Genomic DNA, 16,747 nt, shown 5'->3' on the forward strand with positions numbered 1-16,747 from the left:
CCATGGCTTGCTGATTGAAGAAAAACAAGTTGCTGGTCCAAAACATTTTCTTTCTTATCCCAGTTGTCATAGATTTGATAATGATTGTTTTATATATCATCTTGGAGAATAGAGATCTATTGATTTGACATGTATGCTTGATGATGTGTTTTATACTAATGATTTGCCTAAGTTTTATTAGTATGATGATGATTATGTTCTCCAAACAAAAGCTAGTCTTGTAGACAACTCGACAGCTGGTTTGTGGAAGGAGGAAGTTCACTTTTAGCAGCTTGGTGATCAACTGATGGATATCAACTATGGAAGTGAGGAGGAAAGTGTAGAAAATTTTGAAGTAAGTGAAGGATCTTTGCCTCTTTGTTTTACTTCGTTTTAGTTCATCAAATACAACTTTAATGCAATCATAAATCAACTGTCGATAAGTTTTGATCTGGACCATCTAGAGGGCAATGAAATCCTTGTTCAAGACTTCTCATATCTAGATTTGCAACCCCCAAATGCCATCAAATTTCAGGTTTCAGATGAAGACTTGGAAGCTAGAACATATGATCAAATGATGCAAGATGATTCCGTACCATTATGTTTTGAATCATTTCAGTTTTTGAAGGAAAATTTGCATAGTATATCTTCAATAAAGGATGAGAAGCCTGTAGAAAATCATGCAATATCATTGTAACCAATAGAAAATGGGTTGCAACAGTCTTTTCAATTTTTTCACTATCCAATAGCTAATGTGTTGGATGATGTTTGCAGTCAAAGTCCTCCATTAGCTAACTATGAGCTTGAAAAAAGTATTGATACAAACTTGATCCGACAGCTGGTTTCTTTGTCATTTTCAGCAGGAGTCTCGTCACAAAGCTCAAATGAAAGTTTGCATTCATGGTATGAGGAGAAGAAAAGTAATCCATTGGATGGGCTAAGTCCCAGTGCACATGAATTTCAAGATCCTTATGTAGTATTTTTGGAGTCAGATAGAGAATTCATATTATTCAATCTGGGAAAATTTGGATTTGTTTACAAGTTTTCATGGGAGTTGCATTTCAGTAGTTCTCTATTGTTTCTCATAAGCAAGCACCAACGAAGAATTCAAACAGCAGCCAAAATTCTTACTTGGTTGCATTGGTTGTTTCATTTCACTTTATCAGGTGATGAATGGAAAAGTTAGAATATGTTTTATTGAATAAGCTCCATTTTGAGCATCTTTTCTAGTTTGTCAGTTGTGTTTTAGTATCGAGTCAGTTTTTAGTTGAGTAAAATTCAGTTTGTGTCTTTGAGTCATCAGTATTTAGTCATGTATTTCAGATTGAGTTTTTTTTACTCTATGCCCAATGGATAAGGCTACTTGGTCTATGGTGTTCTTGGCACCTCCAAGGAGCTACCATCCCGAATGGAGCCAATGTTAGTGTTAGTATTTGCAGCCTTCCACCAACGATCAAACATGCTCTTACAAAGTGGTCTTAGGATGTCAAAGTCAAATTTTGTCATTTCAGTGAGTCTTCAAGTAAAATTTGGTCACTAGGTATTAGGTCTAGGATTGTTTTCACTCCTTCCTAAGTTTTCCAAGTATTGTTCCATGTCACCATTCGGATGAGTGTACCATCATTCAAAGAGTTGTCATCATTATTTCAAGTTCCAATGGGTCATTTTACACCTTGTTGGCGCTTTAGTTGTGCTTAGGTAAGGCTCATTTCCCTCTCCTAGGGTTTTGAAGGTAATTTTTCTTGGATGGTCAAATCATCAAAAAAACTTGTATCTTGATGCTCATACACCTTCCCCTATCCTTAATATACCTTCTTAAACACTCCCCATCACTGATATCCCTCAAATTCATCATTTTCCCACAAACCCTAGCCAATTGCTACAACTTGACACTTTTCTAGGTTAGGCCTCTCTTTTACCCTTTTGGACCCCTTCCCTTCACTCAATCCTTGAAATTGCACTTTCCCCTACTTCCTGACATCCCTCCCTACTTCTCAAAAGTTTCTCAAGAAATTAGAAGCTCCTCATTCCATTCATTTCCCTTCATTTCTACAAATCCCCTATTCCACACATCAGGATAGGTTTTATTCAAATGATGTTTCTGAGCAAGAAAAGATGAATTTGAAAAAAGTGAGAGAGGTTTTTGTCCACCATAGACCCAATAAGAAAACAAAAATTTCGTTTTTACACAAGTCTCATGGTTTGGGAGAAACATACAAAACATCATTTGCCTCAGCAGAGTTGATGCACTTCTGAAGTGACCTTGGGAAAATCAAGCTTTCTCCTAGATGGAATGACCAAATGACTTTTCTGATGATTCAAATGATAACTCAACATAGATATATTTCCAATAAGCTATCATGAACTCAATTTGAAGTTGAGGAAGACCTCCAAAAGTTGACAGAAACAACACTCTGCATTTTGGTAGCCTCATTTTGCACAATTTGACCAGTCTTGGGAGATTGATATTTTGATAGGGAAAATGAGCTCCAAATTGAAAAATGCAAGATGTTCTGGAAATTAGACTCGACAAGCTTTCCAATGAGCTATCCCATGCTCACTTTGGACATCGGGAAGAAAGCCAAAAGTGATATTGAAGTGGCGTTGTGTGTTCAGGAAGTGGTGTTGCACTTTTCCTAGGGGCACCCAAATGAGAAATGGTTTGCATTTTTGGATTCAGAGCGATGAGGACATGCACCCTAGAGATTTTCAAAGTTTTTGGGGCAGAAATGGTCCACCAAAAGGTAAAAAAAAACCCTAAAAATGACCTTTCTGCCACTTTTTGGACACACAGAAGCAGTCTTGGGAGAATCAAGTTTTGAGGGGTCAAATGAGGTTCAAATTAAGAAGTTCTAGGTGTTGGGGAAATTATACTTGAAGACATTTCCAATGAGCTATCATGAGCTCAATTTGGATGCAAGGAAGGCCTCCAAAAGGGACATGAAAGTGGCACTGCGCGTAGGGCAGTTTTTGCTCAGGATGGCTATTTTTCTAGTTTTTTACTGTGTTCACGGATTCTCTCTCATGGAGGATATTTCACCTTTGTAAATGATGACTTGGCATGTAAATATGATATATAAATAATAATAGAGGGTAGATTCATTGCTTTAGAAGTTAGTTTGAGCTCAAATGAATTAGTTTTTCACTTTTAGAGGCAAGTTGTTGAGAAGCCTATATTCTTGTTTCTTGTTCAGTATTAGTTAGATTAGCTCCTCATCTTAGGGATTTGACCCTTGAGGATGGGAGGAGGTTGAATTCATGTCTATATCTTCTTCTTCTTTCTCATTGTAAAGGGTTGGACTCAACTGGATGCTCAGACATTGATTGTACATCATTTTGTAGAAGTTTAGCAGGAGATTAATAAGAATTGCAACTATTTTTATGGGATCCATGTGGTATGGAGTTTTAGTACAATTTCTTCTCTTGTGATCATATGTTAGTATTTTTTTGTATTTTGTTAATCATTTCATTACTTCTAAGTGAATGTTTTCAAGTTGATAGGAAAAATTCATAACATCACTACTCTACTTTGATGAAATATTCACCATTATATGTTTTCTATAGTCTGGGAAGGACCCATGGTAATCACATGCTCTTCCTAGCTTCTCACCGGTCTTAAAACACTTCACCTATCAAACCCTAGAGTGCTAAGCCTTATACCTACCTTGCCCCATTGAACACCCTGCAATTTTGACCTAATTCCCTAGCCCTAACTGTCCATCTCCTCCTAATCCGGCAAAACCCCTTCAAAATCAAATCAAACTTTGTGCTAATATACCTAGCCTAATATCCTTTTCCTGATCCAGTCATCTTGGCCGAGATCCTCATGGAGAGAGCCCTCTCCTGACCTAGTAGGGATAGCTACTTGGCTAAGCATGGTTTGTGGTTACCCTAGCATTGCCTTCCTTTAGCCTGAGGTTCAATCCAGGTGATAACACCTTTCAGGGTTGTTTTGGATTGAATTTAAAGAGATATACATTAGAAATTGCAACGATTCCAATTTCTTTCATTATAAGTTGACCTCTGAATTCACTGCGTACATAGTGCTGACACTCTTGAAATAAAAAGACTTGCCCTGGGTTGATGATTAATGTAGGAATTAAGTTTTCTTTTAATAATACATCTTAGTGCACCAACATTTTGGTTCCGTTGCTAGGGAGAGTGTTTCAAAGTGATTTCCTTCTATCTTGTTGTGAAACAATTGGGTTTTAAAAATGGGAGGTAAGAACCTGTGTAACTAGCAAGTAAAGTGCTTGCTCACCAACCCGCTTTTCAGCAAATGCAGAGAGGTTAAATAAGAATAGTATTTTTATGAATGACTAGGAATAGAAAGATAGAAAAAGATCAGAAGCCTCCAGATAAATCCACAAAACCCAAGGGTTCGGTGAACCTTGGGAGAACAACTTTTATAGATGAAATCATAATAAAAACAGAGTCTCAAGCATCAGTAGGATTTCAGACTGTATCTAGGAAAGGCCCTTCTATAATCCCTCAGGCAATAGGCTCACCATCTGCAACCTACTCTGAGATTCAAGTCCAAATTGGAGGATCTAAACAGACTCTTCAGGTTACAACAAATTTACATTTTGATCCTCTACAAGAGGGAAAATCGTGTAACTTAAGAGAAGGAGAGGGAGAAACCAGTGGAATTGATAAGGCATGACCTCAGTTGTCTGAACAAGGATCTCCTATGATCTTATATATAGTCAGTGCAACAAAACCAACTCAGATTTTGAATCCTACGCTTACTCAGATAGCACCCCCTGAAATGCCTGAAGGATATTGGCACTTTTTTTACCAAATGGAAAATAAACCACCTCAAGGTTAGACCTCGACATTGGAATACCCCATAGTCAACCAAGTGGCCAATGCCCTGATAAAATCTATTCCCTTACAGAGCATCCCAACTTTTCATGGGATGATAACTAAGGATCCTGATGCCTTCCTATTTGAGTTTGATGTCCTCTACAGAGGATATGACTATACCACCGACCCTCAAAAACTAAAATTGTTCCCTTCTACTCTTAAAGGATCAGCCTTGAGATGGTTCATGGGTCTAGGCAGATGTACTATTAACTCTTGGGATGATATGAAAACTTCCTTCCTCACAAGATACCAGGACTTTTGCAAGACTAGGGAATTAAAAGATGAAATATTTAAGATGGCTACAAATGATAATGAAACTCTAGAATAATATGTTGAATGGTTTCACTATAATTTGCAGAGATATCCTCACACCACCTTACCAAAAGAAGTCCTGAGAGCTATCTTAATTAAGGGAATGAAAGAAGAATGGATAGAAACTCTAAATTTGATGGGGAAAGGAGATATTTCTCAAGAAGATTATGATGAAATCATTCACTTGTGTATTAGGTGTTCACGAGGAAGCACATGCACAGGGTCAAGAAGTCGAGATCCTATGACCAGAGGAAGAAAACCACACAATGGAGGCATAACAAGAATGGAAATTGGTAACCTCCTAGAAGACTTCAAGATGGACATCCTAGGCACCCTCACAATGGAGTTGGACATCCTACAGGCTAAACAGAAACAAGCCTTCCCAGAACAGAACTTGGTCATTTTTTGCCCATGCTGCTAGAAGAAGCACAGGCAATGGGAGTGTCCATTGGATATGGTTCATACATGCGCCATCTACGCCAAGGATCACATGACTGAACAATGTCCATCACTTCCAGGGCTGAAATCAGTTTTCAAAGAAGCAGAAGAAGAGACAGAGCTAGTATATTTAATGAACCAGCGTCGACAGTGGCAGGCCAAACCCATAGGTATGTCACAAGACACATCCCAGTTTTTTCCTTCTTCACCATTTAATCAGCAACAAAACCCTGGGGCAGCATGGCAAGGCCAATCACCTTACTCGAATTGGCAATCCTAGCCATTCCCTATGACACCCTAGCCAACTCAGTCCTTTCTGAGTAATGGCTGGCCAAATTCTCCTTTTACTCTTGTTTGGGAAGGTAATCCATATCCAACCCAGTGGGTCTCTCCATTGGTAGTTGTCCCCAAGAAAAATAGGAAGTGGTGTATCTGTGTGGATTATTGGGAATTGAAAAAGGCAACACAGAAAGATCACTTCCCTCTTCCATTTATTGATCAAGTCTTTGATACTCTAGCAGGGAAGTAGTTATTTTCCTTTCTAGACAGCTTCAGTGGCTACAATCAGATTCAAATTTCCCCTAAAGACCAAGACAAAACAACCTTCACCTGTCCATGGTGTACATTCACTTACAGAGTGTTACGATTTGGCTTATGCAATGCCCCAACTATGTTTCAAAGAGCTATACTCAACATTTTTGCTGATATGATAAATGAAGGTCTTGAAGTTTACATGGATGACTTTACCTCATATGGGGATGACTCTGATCAAGCACTACAAACATTAGAAAAGGTTTTGGAATGATGCATTTCTACCAGGTTGTGTTTAAGCAATGTCAAGTGTCACATGATGATGACCAAAGGCGTAATCCTGGGACATTATATTTTTGCAGCAAGGATACATGTAGATCTAGCAAAGATATAGGTAATTCTTTTACTGCCTACACCCTGTAATCAGACAAAGGTACGTAGCTTCCTTGGATATGCAGGCTATTATCGCAGGTTTATCCAAAACTTTTCACAAATTATTGCGCCTTTATATTCTTTAACTGGAAATGTTGATTTGAAATGGTCTGATAAATGTGACACATCTTTTATAGATTTAAAGAAACTAGTTTTGACGGCACTAGTATTACGTGGACCTAACTGGGAGCTGCCTTTTCATATCTCCACAGATGCATCAGATGTAGAAATAGGCACTGTCCTTGGCCAGGAGGAGGACAGAAAACCTTATGCTATATATTATATCAGCAAAAATCTTACTGCTGCTGAACTTAATTATACAGTAACAAAAAAGGAATTCTTAGCTGTCATTTATGCCATAAACAAATTTGGACATTATATAACTGGCTATCAAGTTTTTATGTATACTGATCACTCTACCATTAGGTATTTAGCTAACAAACCTATTACAAATGGTCAAGTGACTCGTTGGTTATTGCTTTTGCAAGAGTTTGATATCACCATCAAAGATCATTTGGGGAAGGAAACCCAGTGGCTGATTTTCTGTCTCGAGTTCCGAAGATAAATGACCCATTGGCAGTGGATGACCAATTTCTAGATGAACATTTGTTTGTCGTGGCAGTTAAAACGCCATGGTATGCAGATGTAGCAAACTATCTAGCAATGGGAAAGCTGCCCAGGCATTTGATAGCAAGGGAAAGGAAACAAATTGTCCAGCGTAGCACCTGATTCTCTTGGATTGGTGGATATCTTTTTCACATAGGGTCTGATATGTGTATACACAGATGCATTCACGAGGTTGAGAGTTATGACATCCTAAAGACTTATCATGACGAGCCGTGCAGGGGACACTTCGCAGATCGTAGGACAGGGCATAAGGTACTATAGATGGGCTATTATTGGCCCACCATTTTTAAAGATGCTATGAAATATGCCTAGGCTTGTGATAGCTGCCAAAGGATGGGTCGGCCTGGTCAATCTGATGAAATGTCGCTGCAGCCCCAATTGGTAATAGAACCTTTCGAACGATGGGAATTAGACTTTGTTGGTCCATTCCATCTGCCATCAAACCAAAAGGCCTACATACTGGTTGCCACAGATTATGTGATGAAGTGGGTAGAAACAGTAGATTTTCCAAGAGCCACAGAAGAAGTTGTAATTAATTTCCTTTTTGGGCTATTTGTGTGGTATGGCTTACCTCAGGAAGTGATAACAGATGGAGGAGGGCAATTTATAGGACACAAGATTATAGCCACCCTCAGAAACCATCACATTACACATAGAATCACTTCCCTGTATCACCTGAAGATGAATGGGTAGGTTGAAAGCACCAATAAGGTCATCGAAGCAATTATGACCAAGACGGTCTCAACACATCAGCAAGACTGGGTTTCTAGATTGGCAAAGGCCTCACGATCAAAGGTCTCAAAACCTTTAGGTTACTCTATGTACATCTCTTCCTCAATCATGCCATTAAGGAAGGTTGTCTTCACATCCATCTGATGTATCTTCCAACCCATCTGTGATGATAGTGCCAATATAGATCTGATTGACGAGTACCTTGCAACAGGAGAAAAGGTATCATCATAGTCAATCCCCTCTACCTATGAAAAGCCATGGGCCACAAATCTAGCCTTATGATTCTCCACACTACCATCTGCAACTTTCTTTACCTTGTAAAGCCAACGAGAGCTTACCACTGACTTATCCTCCTATCTCGGGACCACATCCCAAACACTGTTACGAAGTATGGAGTCATACTCCTCCACCATGGCATTAACCCAAACTGGCTGTTGCACTGCTTCCTTAAAGGAAGATGGCTCCCATAAGAGCCATGTATCCAGTGTACCTCTTAGGTGACCTCCTCTACCTGTGCTGAGAATTGGGTGCTCCCACATTCTCTCGTGCATCATCCAACAATCTGTGAGCCTCTTTGGTGCACTTTCTTCCTTCTCTGGAAGACTCTTCTTGAGTGGATGTCTCCACTCCCAGATCCTCTACATGTGGCTACTCCACATCAACCTGCGGCTCCACAACCTTAGAAGCTAAAAGCTCCTCATCCACATGTAGCTCAAACTCCCTCTCAAGGGAAACTCGCATGGCCTTCTCCTCATCGAATTTGACATCACTGCAAATCACTGTCATTTTGCTGGTTGTAAAGTACACCTGATATTTGTGAGGTGTATCAGTGTACCCCACAAATATCCCCAACTCTATTGTCGGCTCAAGCTTCTTCCATGTATCTTTGGTCACATGGAAATATACCGATGACCCGAAAATCCTGAAGTGACCAACAACTGGCCTCTTACCAGAATAAGCCTCCTCTTGTGTCTTCATCTTAGGTATCTGATGTGGGTTATAGTTCTGACCATAAACTGCTATGTTGCATGCTTCAACCCACAAGTGTAGTGGTAGGACCTGATCATGCAACATCGCCCTCACTACCCCTACTATGCTTTTGTTCTTCCTCTCGGCCACCCCATTCTGCTGAGGGTTATGGGGTGCCATCAACTCTCATTTAATCCCTTCCGCTGCACAGAAGTTCTTAAACTCATTTGAGATGTACTCACCACCATTATCACTCCATAGAGTGTTAACCTTCTTGCCCGACTCTTTCTCCACCAATGCTTTAAACTCACAAAACTTTGTGAAAGTTTGATCCTTTTTCTGCATGAAAAAATCCATCATTTACGAGAACAGTCATCAACAAATATAACATAATACCTATTTTTGGTTGTGGATGTTGTCGAGAATGGTCCACACACATCTGAATGGACTTGCTCTAGAATATCTTTTGCTTGACTGTCTCTATCATGAAAGGAAGACTTGGTGTATTTTCCCAAAGTACACCCCTTGCATGTATCAAATTTCTCAAGCATACCTTTGGGAAGACCAATAGAGATTTGTTGCAATATCTTCAAAGCCCCATGATGTAAGTGGCCCAATCCCCTATGCCACAACTTGCCAATGTCTCAGATCTGCACCATTTCTAGTTTTGTGCTCAAAGCATCACACTCCTCTACCTCCAGCTTATAGAGATTCTTCACCTAGATCCATATATTCTTTACTTGACCGGTGGCCATTTTTCAAAGGAACAACTTTCCTTTCGAGAAAATCGCATCATAGCCTCTATCCTCAAGCATGGGAATGGATACCAAGTTCTTCTTCAGCCCGGGAACATACATAACATTCTTCAAGGTGAGTGGAGCCCCATGCTCCCTCTAAAAAGTAATCATGCCCAATCCAGTAACACTATACTTCCCATCATCATCCATCTCGATATTCAACTGGAGATCTTTCTCCTCTAGGTCATTGAATAACTCTTTGTCGCTAGTCATGTGGAATGAAGCTCCACTGTCTAAGTACCATACACTTCCCATCATTGATGACACCATACATGCAATGAGGGAAAAGTCCAACTCGAATTGAGAGGCCAAAGCCTCACCCGCCACTCCTCCTCAGGACTTCTTCTTGGACTTCTTGAGTGGAAAATTTGTAGCAAAATGGACCAGCTCATGAAAATGAAAGCACCTAACTTTCGTCATGCCTTTCTTCTTACCTTCATGATAATAATATGATTTGGAATGGGAATATTTCCCTTTCCTGTTCTTTGCCTTAATCTCTAAGGCACAGTTCTCTCCATCATTGGTCTTTGATGAAGAGCCATCCTTGGTGTTCCTACTAATCTCCTCCTGCATCAAATCTGACCACAGTCATTCCCAATCTGGTAGCTTCTCCTGACCATTGACAAAGTCCTGATAACTATGCCAACTCTTTGGGAGTCCTATAAGAACAAGACTCGCCATATCATCCTCGACAACCATGATTCCAACACTTCCAAGTTCATCATGACATTGAGTGAACTTGGTCAATTATTTTGGAATAGTCTCACCTTTCTCCATTTTTATTTTTCGAAGTTTGTCCTTCAGTGCCAACTTCCTTTGGTCACTATTGGTCTGATGCAAGTCAGTCAATGCTTTCCACATAGCATACAAAGTTTCCCTTCCATGGAGACTCGAGACAATGTGGTCTCGAACTCCCTCAAGGATTATCCGCCTCGCCTTCGCCACACACTTCTTCCATTTGGCCAAATTCTATGCATCTGATGTTACTGGCTTAGGAATTTCTTGATCAACGAATTCCTTCAAGCCATTATCCTCTAGTACAACCTCCATTCTGTCCCTCCAGGCTATAAAATTTGAGCTACCTTCTGATGGGCACCAATATTGCAGCAATGATGCTGCAACTCCTGAGGCTACCAACTTTACTTCATCAACCCGGGGTTCATACAAACTTGGAGGTGACAGTGTTGTATACACAAATAGATGTAATTGGTCTACTCTTTGTCACTATTGAGCTGGGGTGATAGACCGCTAGGGTTTCTCAAACCAACCTTCTATTGACTAGAAGAAGTCTAATTACCAATTTGGAGAATGGAAATTTATCCTAATTGGAAGAAAATAAATGATGTCTATTGCATGAAGGAAATATTGAAAGAAATTCTTGCAAACCAACATGAAATCCTTAATCTACTTGCTAATCTACTTTTCTTGCAGAAGAACCCTATTTTAACACATGTGAGGTTTTAACTAGTCTAAGCATGAAATCTGATCTAAAGAGTGCTAACTATTGTGTGCAAGAACAAATGTAAAAGAACTCTTTTTCTTTTTATCTTTTTACTTGAAAAATGCAAATGCTAATCTTTCTTGGTTCTTTGGTAGGAGATACAGGTGTTAAGGAAAAGGAGGAAAATGGTTCAGATGACTTGGAGGGCAAGTAAGGACCTAATCCAGGCTTTTAGTGATGAATTTTCTCCATTCGGGCTCAAAATAGGCACTACAGGTTTTCCTATAGGATGTCTACAGGAAGTACTAGTTCACCTATGGGATCCTCTGTTTTACTATAGGAATAGGCTGAAAGCTTAGGGAGTGGTCTAGAAGGTGGGGTGGAGCTTGGAAAAGGTGAATAAGGAGGGATTAAGGCATGGGAGTGATAGGCACTTACTTAGAACTCAAGCCAAAGCTTTAAGATGGTTGGATTTGCTCAACAGAGATGGCTAGTTTTCCTCATAAGACAAGAATTTGAATTGAGACCTTAGTGAATTTTGGCAATCATGGGTGGATATGGCTTGGCTGAGGCTAATGAGATGAGGTCTCCTTGCAATTAAGAAATTCTTGCAATCAACAAACATCATTCTTGGCATTCATGCATGAACTCAAAAAAAACAAGAAAGGTGTATTTGAGTAAAAGAAAACAGAGTTATCACCATTTACTTTTCTAAGATCATGCATGGAAATTCTTGGAACCAATATGAAAGCGAGATGAGATCAGTGCAAAACTTAAGAGATTAGAAAATACCAATTGCAACTTATCTACGAAACTACAAGATAATGACCTAATTAGCAAGAAAACCCTAAATGACACAAAAAGCTAGAATTCTGTCTTTCTGGGCTGCATGAGAAGTATTCCTCAAACCATGATCCCTGAAAGGGAGGAATGAGGTGAAAACCACTTGTTGTCAGCATTTTTGGAATATATTCTTATCACTACAATGCTATTATCAGAACTATTCACAAATGGAAGCAAACTAATCAAATCTACCAATACTTGCAAATTAACAATACCAAAATCAGTTTAACAACTAACTATGAGATAACCTAAGCATACATATATAATAAGAGGAACCTCTGTTGCTAGGGTTGGGCCCTAACCCAAGAGCTTCAGCCCTTTGAGTCAACTGAGTGCTAGATCAAGGGAATCCTGCTCATTTTCATTAAAGAAATAAAAAATACATAAGAGTGCTTGGTTACAATGCTTCAACTCGAAAACTGCTTAGCTATCTTGAAAAAAAAATCTGAATCCTAATGAGGCCCTAGGCCTCTTGACTTATACAGCTGAAGTTACCAACAACTTCCTTAAATTTAGGGAGGCTTGGCTCCAATCTTGAGATCAACTGGTCTTCAACTGTCACTGGCTTGGCTACCAATGAAGTTCATGACTCAACTGCTTGCAACTCCAAGCTGATGAGATTTGATTGAGGAATATTTGAGTGAGTGAGGAGTTAAGGAGGGAGATCCTATCTCCTAGAATCCCTCTTGCTTGTCTCCATTTGATTTCCTACACTTTCATTAGCCAAAATTTTCTCCAAAACTTGCAGCCAATGCACATTAGACCACTAGACATGACATCTCATCTTTACTCTCCTCATTAAGAAAAACATAATTAAAACATGTAAATAATGATGAGAAAATTTGATTTTAGTAAGATGGAGGTGCATTAAGGTCCATATAATTTACCCATTGATGAGCCTCATCATCACCCCCTACTGAAAATGTTTCTCATCCTCTGAGAAACTCAATTTATGTCCATGTCTTTCATTGCTTTGGTGGCCTCCCTGACATTCTAGGCTTCTGTTGAAGTCTCCTCCTCTTGTGGATAAAACCCTGCATTCCTCTCTATTTATTCCCACTGCTTTCTTTCTTCTTCTTCCTTTTTCCCCTATAATATACCTAAAAGCAATGGTGGGCTGAGTTTTAATCCAATCCAGTTTACCTTGAGTCTCTGTAATGTTTGCTTATACATTGGGACTCTCTCTAGTGCATCCCTCATCCTATCAAGAGAATGATATTCTTTGATCTTTAGGCTGTAGGGTATGGTGTTCCATCTCTTTTGATAGGCTTGCTGGCTGTCATCTCCTAACAATCTTAGCATATCTTCAAAATGAGTGACTTCCTATTCTTGTACAGTAAGGTATCTTGGTGCAATCTTGGGATCATTTGCAATGAGGTTGTGAGTGTTGATGACAACCATTGGGTTAGATTGTTCTTCTCTGATCATAAGGTGTTCTGCTTCTTATTTTGCCAATACCTTTTTCATTTATGTAGCTTTGGCCTCCTCATTACTCATCCAATATACCAAGGCCATTAGTTGTAAGTCCCCTAGCTTTGGATTTGGGTCCCACACATTTAAATCTGTCAAAGCTAAATTGTGTAGGTAGAATTCAGATATATTTTCTCTATCCTCTAGGGTGCTTTGATCACAGAGGTCAATGAATTTCCTGTAGTCTTGGAAAGGCATAGTTCCTCTTTGTGCTAGGGTTTTTGTATGAAACTACAACCATTGTTCTTTGAGGTATAAGGCATATGACTTTGTTGGCATCCTGCATTGAAGTGCCTCCATGGATAAACTTGCCATAGTTGCGAATTGGCCTTCCTTTTCTTGTAGCTACTTCCTTAGCCATGTGTTCTCAGCCTCTAACTGAGATTTCATTATTGTTTCCCTGTCTCTTATGCTACTTAGTTCTCTACCCATTTCTTTCAATTTCTCTTCCATGTGGCCTACATCCTCTACACCTTTTGATTTAGCAATTTGCATCCACCTATGTGTCCTTTCCCTCTCTTTTTCAAGTTCAAGAATAGAGGAATGGAAAATTTTTGTGGTATCACCCTACCTCCTTTAATGAATCTGTAGTAGGAGCTGAGGTTTGGCTGTGGGCTAGGTTCCTTTAGTTCCTAAGCCTCTTCCTCTATTTTTTCTTGAGTAATTCCTTCCTGGTCTCTTTTTTGTGTTTCCTGTAGGATTGTTTCTGCTTCTTGTAGGTCTGCCCATGTCTCTTGTAGGAGACCTTTTCCTTTTGTTGAGGTTGGTCTGGTGACAGGCCTCCTAACACAGGTGACTGGAGACTTGGGAGAGGCTTGTTTTGATGTTCCTTCCCCTTCCTTCTTCCCTAGAGGGACTATTTTCTCTTCTTGTTTTGGTGAGTCCTCTATGACAATTGGAGTTTTGGTAGGGGTTCGAGGTCTCCCTTGTCTAATCCTGGTGCTCTTCCTTGTCCTGAAGTAAAGAAGAATTTTCCTTTGCCTCTTTCCCTTTGATTTGACAGGTGTACTTAGGGTAGTTAGAGCAGCTGATGCCTCCTTCTCTGTAGGCTCTGGGGACACCCTTGGTGATTCTTCTTCTTCCCTGATCCGTGTTTCATAATTTTGTTCATATTTTTGTACTTCATCCTCTTTTTCATCTTCTTCTCATCCTCTATGTTTTCTTCTTTTCCATTCTTTGTTTCCTCCTCATTGTCATCTTCTATTTCTTCTTCTCCCTTGTCATCCTCTGTTTCTTCTTCTCCCTCACTAGTAGTAGGGCTTCTGTCATACTCAATGGCTCAAATTACTCCTTCTTCCTTCATGTCTGCAAATGTTGACCATGCAATAGGGATTCTTAAATTGTGTAGAGCATCTTCAAGGATGAGTTTGATCAACCCATGATGGGCTAGCTGTTGATGTTTTCCTAACTGTACCTTGATGCTCATGTTTATCATGGATTGTAATAGAAAATATGGTATACTAAGTCTGCTATGAGGAGGTGTCTCTTCTCCAAATCTTAGCTCGTGGAGGAGTATAAAGTGGTATCCATACACTACATTGTATCTACCTTCACAAGAAATATACTTGATGATGTGGTAACTCACCTCATTCTAGGGATATGGAGTGTTTTCCCTTCTAACCCCATTTTTGTCTTCAATTAGTTCTTCTCCCTCCAAGAAAAAAAATTCTTTGCAAGAGTGATGTTAGTCTTTTCCTCTTTTCTCCATTGCAAACCTAAGGGGAGTGTAGTTATTCTACTAATAATCTAAGGGGTAATTGCTATTGACAAACCCTTCACTACAACAGTGGCACTGGCTCTAGAAAGAGATATGAGTGACATTGCAAACTCTCTTGCCACATCATCATCATATCCCCTTATTAGCTCAAAGAACCCCATCCATTGATGGCTTGTAAATATTTCTACCACAGCAGGATGCTGGTGTATTCTAGCTGTGTTGGTGGGCTCTCTTTTGTTGAAACCTCCTGTCATAATTTCTGGAAATTCTTGTTTGGGTGAGGTTTGGGTGGCTATAGTTTAGGAGTTCTGGTAGGTGATGAGGTTCCAACCTTTATTCTTCACTAACCTTCACAGAATTCTCTCTATGCATATAGAAAATACTCAGAAGAAATGAGGATTTCTTTGTTTTAGATGAAAACATAGAAGGTATGGCACCTACCTCATTTTCCTATGCTTTGGTGGTGAGAACTCTTGAATCAATGCTCCTCGGTGTCCTCTTGCAACTCTGTGTGGTAATTCCCTCTGTATCCTATAGCCTTCCTGTAGTTTCCTGTAGGTTCTCTTGTTTGATGCAAATGTTGACTATTTCCTGTAGGTTGCCATTGTAGGGATGCCGAGAGATTTTTTTTTTAATCGAAGTTTCCTCTGCCCTTAGCTTTTCGAAATATTAATACTTCACATGGGAGTCAATGATTATTTCCATTTGTGGATGATTTCGTTGGGTGGTGTGCTGGTTGGCCGAGTAAAAATACCTACTTTCAGACTATTGGTCCCACTACCGGTTCATCACATCACCTTGCCTCGTAATCATCTCCCACTTCATTCTTTGTAAATTAACCACTTTTTGATTTATTCCCCTTGTTTTGATGTGACCTTGCCACGTGTGGAGTTTACTAACCCTTTTTCTTCTCGTTATCTGATCGAGGGTGGCCAAGTTAACTAGACACCTTCACCTATAAAACCAACTTCCTGCCTCATTCCTACAGTTTAATCATATTCATACCTATGAGGGAATATTGGTGAGATGACATACCTATTGGTCCTTTGCTTCACTGATGCATGCTGGAGAATGGTGCTAATTCATTGTTCTTTGACCTTGCTGCATATTCTTCATTGTGTTTTTTTTCTTCTTATTTTGTTGATGAGCTTCTCCCTTGATGATGTACAGGTGCTAGTTTTTGTTGCTGCTGAGCTTTGGAGGAGCTTCCTCATCACTGTGATCCTTGTGCTGAAGGTGGATTGGTGTAGTTGTGGTATTTTTTGTGGAATAGGCTGCTACAGGAATTCCTATAGGATGTCTACAGGATGTCCTGTAGCTTCCTTTTTCTTAAAATTTTGCATCTCTTCTCTGCTTCTGAGGTTTAATGGGCATTGTAATGAGTGGAGGATGTGGTAATGAGTGGAAGATGAGGTATGTTGTTGTGGCATGTATATTTTTTATGTTGTTTTTTTTTTTACTTGATTTCTTTGATGGGTGTAGTGGTGACATGGTCATGGAGGGTGTAGGCTGAGGTATGGTGAGGTCAATGGATTGTTTTATAAACCAAAATAGGCTTTTGTCCCCATTTTTCCAATGGACTACCTTCCCTAA

Source organism: Pinus tabuliformis, chromosome 2_1 (genome assembly GCF_031772625.1).
Source record: "Pinus tabuliformis cultivar Carrire ecotype Pingquan chromosome 2_1, CPIR1, whole genome shotgun sequence".
Lineage (NCBI taxonomy): Eukaryota > Viridiplantae > Streptophyta > Pinopsida > Pinales > Pinaceae > Pinus > Pinus tabuliformis.